Raw genomic sequence first — 8874 nt, 5'->3', positions numbered from 1 at the left:
GGTTTCACCACAACTGTAGCCTTGGATTTAACAGCTGCGTAAATGAAGATCTTGATGAAGAGTCTATAAATTCTTCTTTTTCCTAAGATTGGAGAGTAGAAAATACATTGTCATATCTTAGAATAGTCAAATTTGATTTCAGCTTTGCATAAAAACATTATATATACTTTGCATGTAAACAATATGTGCCTGTGTATAGATGATAGATATTTATATATTTTATATATTTTAGGCTATGCCATTTTAGTCATTGCTGATAATATCTTAAGAACTGTAGAGACAGTTCTATAGATAGACAGCTAGATGGAGTTACAGGACTATATCTATATCATTATATAAAAATCTGCATTTTCTAGCAGAAGTGAAGAACACAGTTTTAAGTATTAGATAACTATTGTAGCTTCTACCATTACTAAGCTTAAAAACCACATAATAAAAGACTGAGCAGAATGTCTCTTGTGAGCACAAAGCTAAAAATTTTATAGTCAGATCATCTGCAAAATAATTATACAATACACTCTGAAAAAAATAATATTGTCTCACCTAACTATCTTGAGGGACTTCCTGTAGGTCCTACATTACTCTGACTCATGTTACTCCAAGAGCTTCTTAAATGCTTTCCTATAAAAAGAAAAAAAATACTATTCTTAATGTCTTATATACAGCTCCACTTGAAAATTACAGAGAATAGCACAGTTTCATTTAATTGAAAAAAGCTGTATTTAAACAGAGATTTACCACTTCTGCATATGAAATACACATGAAGTATAAAAACGTGAAGTTGAAAAAGACATCAGGATCATTTAGCACAACCCTCTTATTAAAGAAATGAGTAGTTAGCTTCAGTGGAGAAGGAAATGGCAACCCACTCCAGTATTCTTGCCTAGAGAATCCTGTGGATAGAGGAGCCTGATGGGCTGCTGTCCATAGGGTCGCACAGAGTCGGACACGACTGATGTGACTTAGCAGCAGCAGCAGGATTCAGAGATTGCGTTCTTTCCCTGTGCAAATGAGAAATAGTCAGTTGTTTTCGCAGCTAGGACTCAGACTTCAGAGACCACAGCATGGAACTTGACATCAGACACGCCCGGGTTCCAATCTGAGCTCCTAGGCTCCTTCAAGTGTCAGTTTCTTTATAGGTGCAGTAGGTAGTAGTGATGGGTTTCATGTCAAAATGTACCAGACTGTCTCAGTAGAAATATGTGCTATCTGTTATAAACCAAAAATACCTTAGTAAAGTTAAATTTAAAAAAGTCTGATTTCAGTTAAGAACGTCAGCATGACTTTGGCATGTGTCTTCTTTCCCTCTAAGCGCCCACAATACAAGAGTAAAGGGTTACAAACAGTATGAACTCATAGTGTTAAAGAAAAAAATGAAAGAAAAGCCATGAGATGAAAAATTTCAATTAATTTCTGGAAGACAAAAAAAAATAGACAGTAGGATGATAATTGGTAAAAAGAGGACTGAGGAAGCTGAAAGCTAGGGAAAGGCTTTGTAACACTTTTAAGTTTGAGCACACATAAAGAAAATGGTAATATCTATAGGGTGTACTGGGGTAAACAGAGGTGGCATTTACACCTCTAAGAAGCCCAAGGGCAACCACTAACTCAGCACACCATATCTCACTCATGGCAAAATTCTGACCTCAAAAACAGCCAGAGCTGTAGATCAACCTATCTTGCAGTATCCCACAGAGGCTGAGGACTCAGGACCCATAGTTCTAAGCAGAGAGAAACTGAGGTAGAGAATTAAAATCTCTTCTCCAACTATTTATGTGAAAGAAACCCTAGATTCTTCCACCAATAAATTAAACAGATTCTGAAGAAGCACCAACTACCTTCTGAGATCCTAACACAGAGTTGTATCACTGGCCTGGATGTTAAAAACCTGCTTCAACTTTCACAGCCCCTGTGGTAGCAAGCAACAGAAACTGTGGGAGCATGCGCATCAACCGCAGCAGGAAAGGGAAGCCACCAAGCAACACTGCTGTCAGCAGCAAGAGCCCAGTGGCCAGGAGGCAGGAAGTTTACTCAGTATCCCACGGAGGAAGGAGGGGGAACTTGAGGGAAGAGCTTAAAATCCTAGGGCTTGACAGAGTAATGACCCAAGTCAAGCAGTCTTGTGGACTGCTGCATCAGTCCACAAGACTAAGACAGCTGTATCAGAGGGTTCAATTCTAAAAGCAAGTTTTTATAAATACATTGGAGACTGCTTTATTAATACATGTTTGGAGAAGATTTCCAACCCTTCAGTGATGAAGTTTTGATATTACAATATTAGCAACTACCATTTGGCATCATGCGTCACACACTATGCTAAGTATTTCAAATGTATTTATCTTATTTAATACCATGGAAAATACATTAGATTTAAGTAAAAAAAAAAAGCAGAGTTCAAATGGCAATACTGCTATATGGTAGCCATACAGTCTTAGAAAGTTACCTAACTTCCTGGCATCGCTTTATATTAAGGTAAGGACAGTAACACCTAGCTCAAAGGGTTGCCAGGAGGATTAAGGGACATGTGAAAAACAGCCCTTTTCAGTGTTACCAAAGCAAGTAAGATCTGGTAGTGATTTGTCTTAACAGGGCACTGGGTCCCTGGATCATGGATATCCAAGCATAATGGATGTGTCATTGTTAAATTTTATAATAGATTCCACATAGTGTCACTTAAACTTTTTACCACTTTAAAGTATTAAAACGAAATTTCAGTTTTTAAATTATTTCATTCACCTAACATACCTGACATTGTCTTAAGTGCTGGAGGTAAAAAAAAAAAAAAAAGTGAAGAGTCTATCCCTAGAGATAATCAAATGAACAGACATTAGGAGGGTGCTGAGTGCCCTGACAGTGATATGCACTGGGTGCTGGGGACTTGGAGGAGTCATCACGCAACATCAATACAGCCAGACATGCTACTAGAGCATTTTATCCTCTGAGCAGCACCAGAAGACGGGTAATATGCACCCATTTTACATTAAAAAAAAAAAAAATCAGTTAATGGAGAAACTGTGTGACTTGTCTATGACCACAATGCTAAATAGCTATAAAGCAGAATTTGAATCCAGTTCTACCTGGCTTCAAATGCAAGCTTTTTTCACTATAGCATGCTGGAAAATTAATTAATGTGGAAAAATGTCATCCTCCAACAAAGTAGGAAAAGAGTTTTAGTTAATGCAGTAATATGCTGTTTCTCTTTTATGAAAATGATGTTGCTGCTGCTGCTGCTGCTAAGTCGCCTCAGTCATGTCCAACTCTTGTGCAACCCCATAGACGGCAGCCCACCAAGCTCCCCCATCCCTGGGATTCTCCAGGCAAGAACACTGGAGTGGGTTGCCATTTCCTTCTCCAATGCATGAAAGTGAAAAGTGAAAGGGAAGTCGTTCAGTCGTGCCCGACTCTTCGTGATCCCATGGACTGCAGCCTACCAGGCTCCTCCATCCATGGGATTTTCCAGGCAAGAGTACTGGAGTGGGGTGCCATTGCCTTCTCCCGAAAATGATGTTAGGTTGGTACAAAAGTAATTGTGGTTTTGGACTGTGAATTTCAAATCATTATAACTAGGTTCAAACACATATTTATTAATCAAAACAGGAACCATTACAATCAACCGATTTTTGCCAATGAGAAACAAGTTTGTTTATCCCTGTAGTTTACAAATTCATGCTGTGGGATTCAATAAACTCTTGGAAAGCATTTTCTGCATCCTGCTGGTTGTGGAAACATTTTGCCTGCAAAACACTCAGATGCTTGAAGAAGTGGTGATCAGTTGGCAAGAGGTTAGGTGAATATGGTAGATGAGGCCAAATTTTATAATCCAATTCGTTCAACTTTTGAAGTGTTGGTTGTGCAATGTGTGGTTGGGTGGTGGTGTGCAGAATTGGGCCCTTTCTATTGATCAAGGCTGCTGCAGGCCTTGCAGTTTTTGGTGCATTTCATCAATTTGCTGAGCATACATCTCAGATGTAATGGTTTCATGGGAATTCAGAAAGCTGTAGTGGATCAGACAGGCAGCAGACCAACAAACTGTGGCCCTGACCTTTGTTTGGTGCAAGTCTGGTTTTGGGAAGTGCTTTAGAGCTTCTTCTCGGTCCATCCACTGAGCTGGTCACTGCTGGTTGTTGTACACTATTCACTTTTCATTACACGTCACAATCCCATTGGAAAATGGTTCATTGTAGTTGCACAGAGAAAAGGAAGATGACAGTTCAAAATGACAAGGTTTTTGATTTGTAGTCAGCTCTTTGAGGCACCTACTTAGCGAATTTTTTCACCTTTCCAATTTGCCTCAAATGGATTTGCTTCAACAATGACCTTAGACTGGTCGATGTTGAGTTCTTTGGCAATTTCTTGTGTAGCTGTAAGAGGACCAGCTTCAATGATGACTATCAGTTGCTCACTGCCGACTTTCAATGGCCAGCCACTACGCTCTTCGTCTTCAAAGTTCTTGTCTTCTTTGCCAAACTTCTTGAACCACCACTGCCCTGTACTTCTGTTAGCAGTTCCTGGGCCAACTGTGTTGTTGATGCTGTGAGTTGGAGCTGCTGTCTTATGATACATTTATAAAACTGAATAAGAAAACTGCTCATATTTCCTTTTGTCTAACATCATTTCCATAGTCTAAAATAAATATAAAATAAATAGCAAGAAATTAAGTCACTAGCAAAAAAAAAAATAAAGCAAGAAATGTGTATTAAAATGATGTGTAACATAACCACATTTACTTAAGAATGTATTACAATTTGTTGTTGTTCAGTAGCTCAGTCATGTCTGACTCTTTGTAACCCCATGAACTAGAGTATACCGGGCTTCCCTATCCTTCACCATCTCCCGGAGTTTGCTCAAACTCATGTCCTCTGAGTCGATGATCCCATCCAACCATTTCCTCCTCTGTCGCCCCCTCCTCCTCCTGCCCTCAATCTTTCCTAGCATCAGGGTTTTTTTTTTTTTTTTTTCCAACGAGTTGGCGCTTCGCATCAGATTCCAAAGTGTTGGAGCTTTAGCTTCAGCATCAGTCCTTCCAATGAATATTCAGGATAGATTTCCTTTAGGATTGACTGGTTTGATCTCCTTGCTGTCCAAGGGACTCTCAAGAGTCTTCTCCAACACCAAAATACAAAAGCATAAATTCTTCAGCACTCAGCCTTCTTTATGATCCAACTCTCACATTTCGTACATGACTACTGGAAAAACCATAGCTTTGACTAGATGGACCTCTGTTGGCAAAGTGATGTCTCTACTTTTTCATATGCTGTCTAGGTTTGTCAGAGAAAAGAAAAACTTTTCTTCCAAGGAGGAAACGTCTTTTAATTTCAAGGCTGCAGTCACCATCCACAGTGATTTTGGAGCCTAAGACAATAAAGTCTGTCACAGTTTTTATTTTTTCCTGTCTGTTTGCCATGAAGTGATGGTACCGGATGCCATGATTTTTGTTTTTTGAATGTTGAGTTTTAAGTCATCTTTTTCACTCTCCTCTTTCACTTTCATCAAGAGGCTCTTTAGTTCCTCTTCATTTCCTGCCATTAGAGTGGTATTATCTGCATATATGAGCTTATTGATATTTCTCCCAGCAATCTTGATTCCAGCTTGTGCTTCATGTATTCCAGTATCAAATGACAAATTTCAACAATGAAAAAACTGCAATTACGTTTGCACCAACCTAAATTAAACTTCATTACAATAATGAAATTGATTTAATCTTATCTATCTATCCAAAAAGCAGGCTTTTTTTTGTTTTGTTTTGTTTTTGCCTCCACATGAAAAGGTATCCGTTGTCATATTCTTAAAAATCATAAAATGCCTTTTCTTTCCCTCCTGTTCCATCCTTAATACAAGCAAGCAGGCCTTCAATTGATAGGGGTTCGTTTAATATTACATCTCCACCCCAGCACCTCAACTTCACAGCATTAATGAATGACACAGAAAGAAAACACTATTCTTTCAATAATATTTTGGAAGAAAATATTGTTTTCCTTGTTTGGTGACTCATAACCGAAAATGGTTAGGTCAGCAAAAACAGAGAAAGTGGAATGCTGGGGAAAAATAGAAGATGAATCTATTTTAGAAAACAAATTAGTTTTACTTTGATATATAACTCCCACAACTGCATTAAAAGTTTTATTTCATATCATTAAAAATCTCATCAGATAAAAATCTGCCTCCCATGCATATCTGAATAACAGATTTAATAATTTATATTCTCAGAGATGTGACGTTCAGTACTTGCTAAAACTAGTTTTTACTAGACCAAAAATAAAGAAAACAAGTGGCAAAGGGATAAATACATCTAACAGATATTACGGTAAAGGTTAATTGATTAAATTATCATAATGAAATATTTTTATTTTTAAAATTTAATAAGTTAATACATTGCAGTGGGGAAATATGTGTGTGGGTACACGTGTGTGTATGTATGTTTAATCTCAGTTGTGTCTCTTTGCAGCCCCATGGATTGTAACCTACCAGTCTCTTCTGCCGATGGAATTATCCAGGCCTTATGTATCTAAATATATGGGCCTCCCAGGTGGCACTAGTGGTAAAGAACTCACCTGCCAAAGGAGGAGACGTAAGATGTGGATTTAGTCCCCTGGTCAAGAAGATCCCCTGGGGGAGGGCATGGTAACCCATTCCAGTATTCTTGCCTGGAGAATCCCATGGACAGTGGAGCCCAGTTGGCTATAGTCCATGAGGTCGCAAAGAGCTGGTCATGACTGAAGCGACTCAGCATGCACACATGCATGTATATATCCATTCTATTCACCCCCACGCCATTTCTAAACATTAGGTATCTACTATTTCAGTTTCTTATGAATCCTTTTAGTTCTTTTAAATACAATAAACAAGGATGAATAAATATTCTGAATCCTTAACTTTTGTTTTGACACAGAAAGCAGCTAAAATTAGGCGCAAAACATCCAGCTGTTCAGGCTGTACACTGTAAAATCCCAGAGTGCATAGGTCACACAGACTCTTGATGTGGACAGTCCCTGTCAAGTGTGTGTTAGCCTTGCATACTATATGCACTACTATACAACCTGTTTCTTATTTTAACTTAATATATAACTTGGAATTCTTTTCATATATTTTACATGGCATATTAATTCTATTTTATGTATGACTATTTATTTATTCCCTTTTGATAGGTATTTAGATTGCTTGAAATTTTTGCTATTATAAACATGCCATAATAAAATCTTTATATATAGGTCATATTACACCTATACAAATATATTTGTAAGATAAATTTAGAAAAATCAGTTTATATACCTGCTAATCAGACAGAAAATGCCAAACTACCCTATATCAGAGTTGCACTAATTACCACTACATCAACAGCAGTTGCCTGTTACTGCAAATTCTCACAAATATGATACACTATATATCTTGGATTTGACAGTCATATTGATGAAAATGGTTTCTTAATGTAGCCTGAGTGAGGCTGAGCATTTCTTTATGGTTTCAGAATTTTTTATCTAAACTGTGCATTCCTTTTGCCAGTTTTTTTTTTTATTCATTGTTACCTTTTCTTTGTCGAGATTCTAGTTCTTAAATCCTAGGGAGATTATTCCTCTGTCTGCACTAAGAACTGCAAGCATATCTTCCTCCTTTTGTTCTTCAGTTCAGCTCAGTCACTCAGTCACGTGTGACTCTGCAGCCCCATGGACTGCAGCATGCCAGGCTTATTCACACTCATGCCCATTGAGTCTGTGATGCCATCCAACCATCTCATCCTCAGTTATTCCCTTCTCCTCCCACTTTCAATCTTTCCCAGCACCAGAGTCTTTTCCAACGAGTCAACTCTTCACGTGAGGTGGCCAAAGTATTAGAGTTTCAGGCTCAGCATCAGTACTTCCAATGAATATTCAGGACTGATTTCCTTTAGTATGGACTGATTTGATCTCCTTGCAGTCCAAGGGACTCTCAAGAGTCTTCTCCAACACCACACTTCAAAAGCATCAATTCTTTGGTGCTCAGCTTTCTTTGGTGCTCCAACTCTCACATCCATACTTGACCCCTGGAAATATCATAGCTTTGACTAGACAGACCTTTGTTGGCAAAGTAACATCTCTGCTTTTTAACATGCTATCTAGGTTGGTCATAGCTTTTCCTCCAAGGAGCAAGTGTCTTTTAATTTCATGGCTGCAATCACCATCTGCAGTGATTTTGGAGTCCCCCAAATTAAAGTCTGACACTGTTTCCACTGTTTCCCCATCTATTTGCCATGAAGTGATGGGACCAGATGCCACGATCTTCGTTTTCTGAATGCTGAGGTTTAAGCCAACATTTTCACTCTCCTCTTTCACTTTCATCAAGAGGCTCTTTAGTTCTTCTTCGCTTTCTGCCATTTGGGTGGTGTCTTCTGTATATCTGAGGTTATTTCATTCGTAGTTACAGATTTTTTTGTTGTTGTTGTTTAGGCAAAAGTTTGTGGCTAAATTTATCTTTTCTTTTACGGTTTTAGGTTTAAGTCAAATGTAAGTCCTCCCCCACTTCAAAGTCACAAAAAACTCTCACATTTTCTTTCAGTACTTTTATAGTTTCATTCTAAAATCTTTCACCCATTTGGAATCCATCTAGTTCACAGAGTAAGAGATAGATCCAACTTTTCTTTCCCCCAAAGATCACTCAGTTGTCTCAACCACATTTATTAAATAAACTATTGTTTCCCCAATGATCTGAGATGCAACCTTTATAATACATCAAATCTCATAAGCATTTAGTTCTACTACTGACTTTTTATTCTGGCCCATTTGTTAGTCTACATATTCACATACCATGCTATTTTATTTTAATGATGGAGATTATATTTTTATGTCTGGTAAGACCAATCCCTCCTTGTTGCTCTTTTTCAATCAAGCCTCCCTGGCTATT

At 38.1% G+C, this 8874-nt stretch overlaps 1 pseudogene; it reads right to left on the bottom strand.

Annotated features, from left to right (window-relative positions):
• Positions 1-3584: 3584 nt before the first annotated feature.
• Positions 3585-4563, bottom strand: LOC128064750 (histone-lysine N-methyltransferase SETMAR-like; annotated as a pseudogene).
• Positions 4564-8874: the final 4311 nt, after the last annotated feature.

Source organism: Budorcas taxicolor, chromosome 19 (genome assembly GCF_023091745.1).
Source record: "Budorcas taxicolor isolate Tak-1 chromosome 19, Takin1.1, whole genome shotgun sequence".
Taxonomy (NCBI): Eukaryota; Metazoa; Chordata; class Mammalia; order Artiodactyla; family Bovidae; genus Budorcas; species Budorcas taxicolor.
Note: the sequence above shows the minus strand (reverse complement) of the source record. Positions and strands in the feature narration are given on the sequence as shown.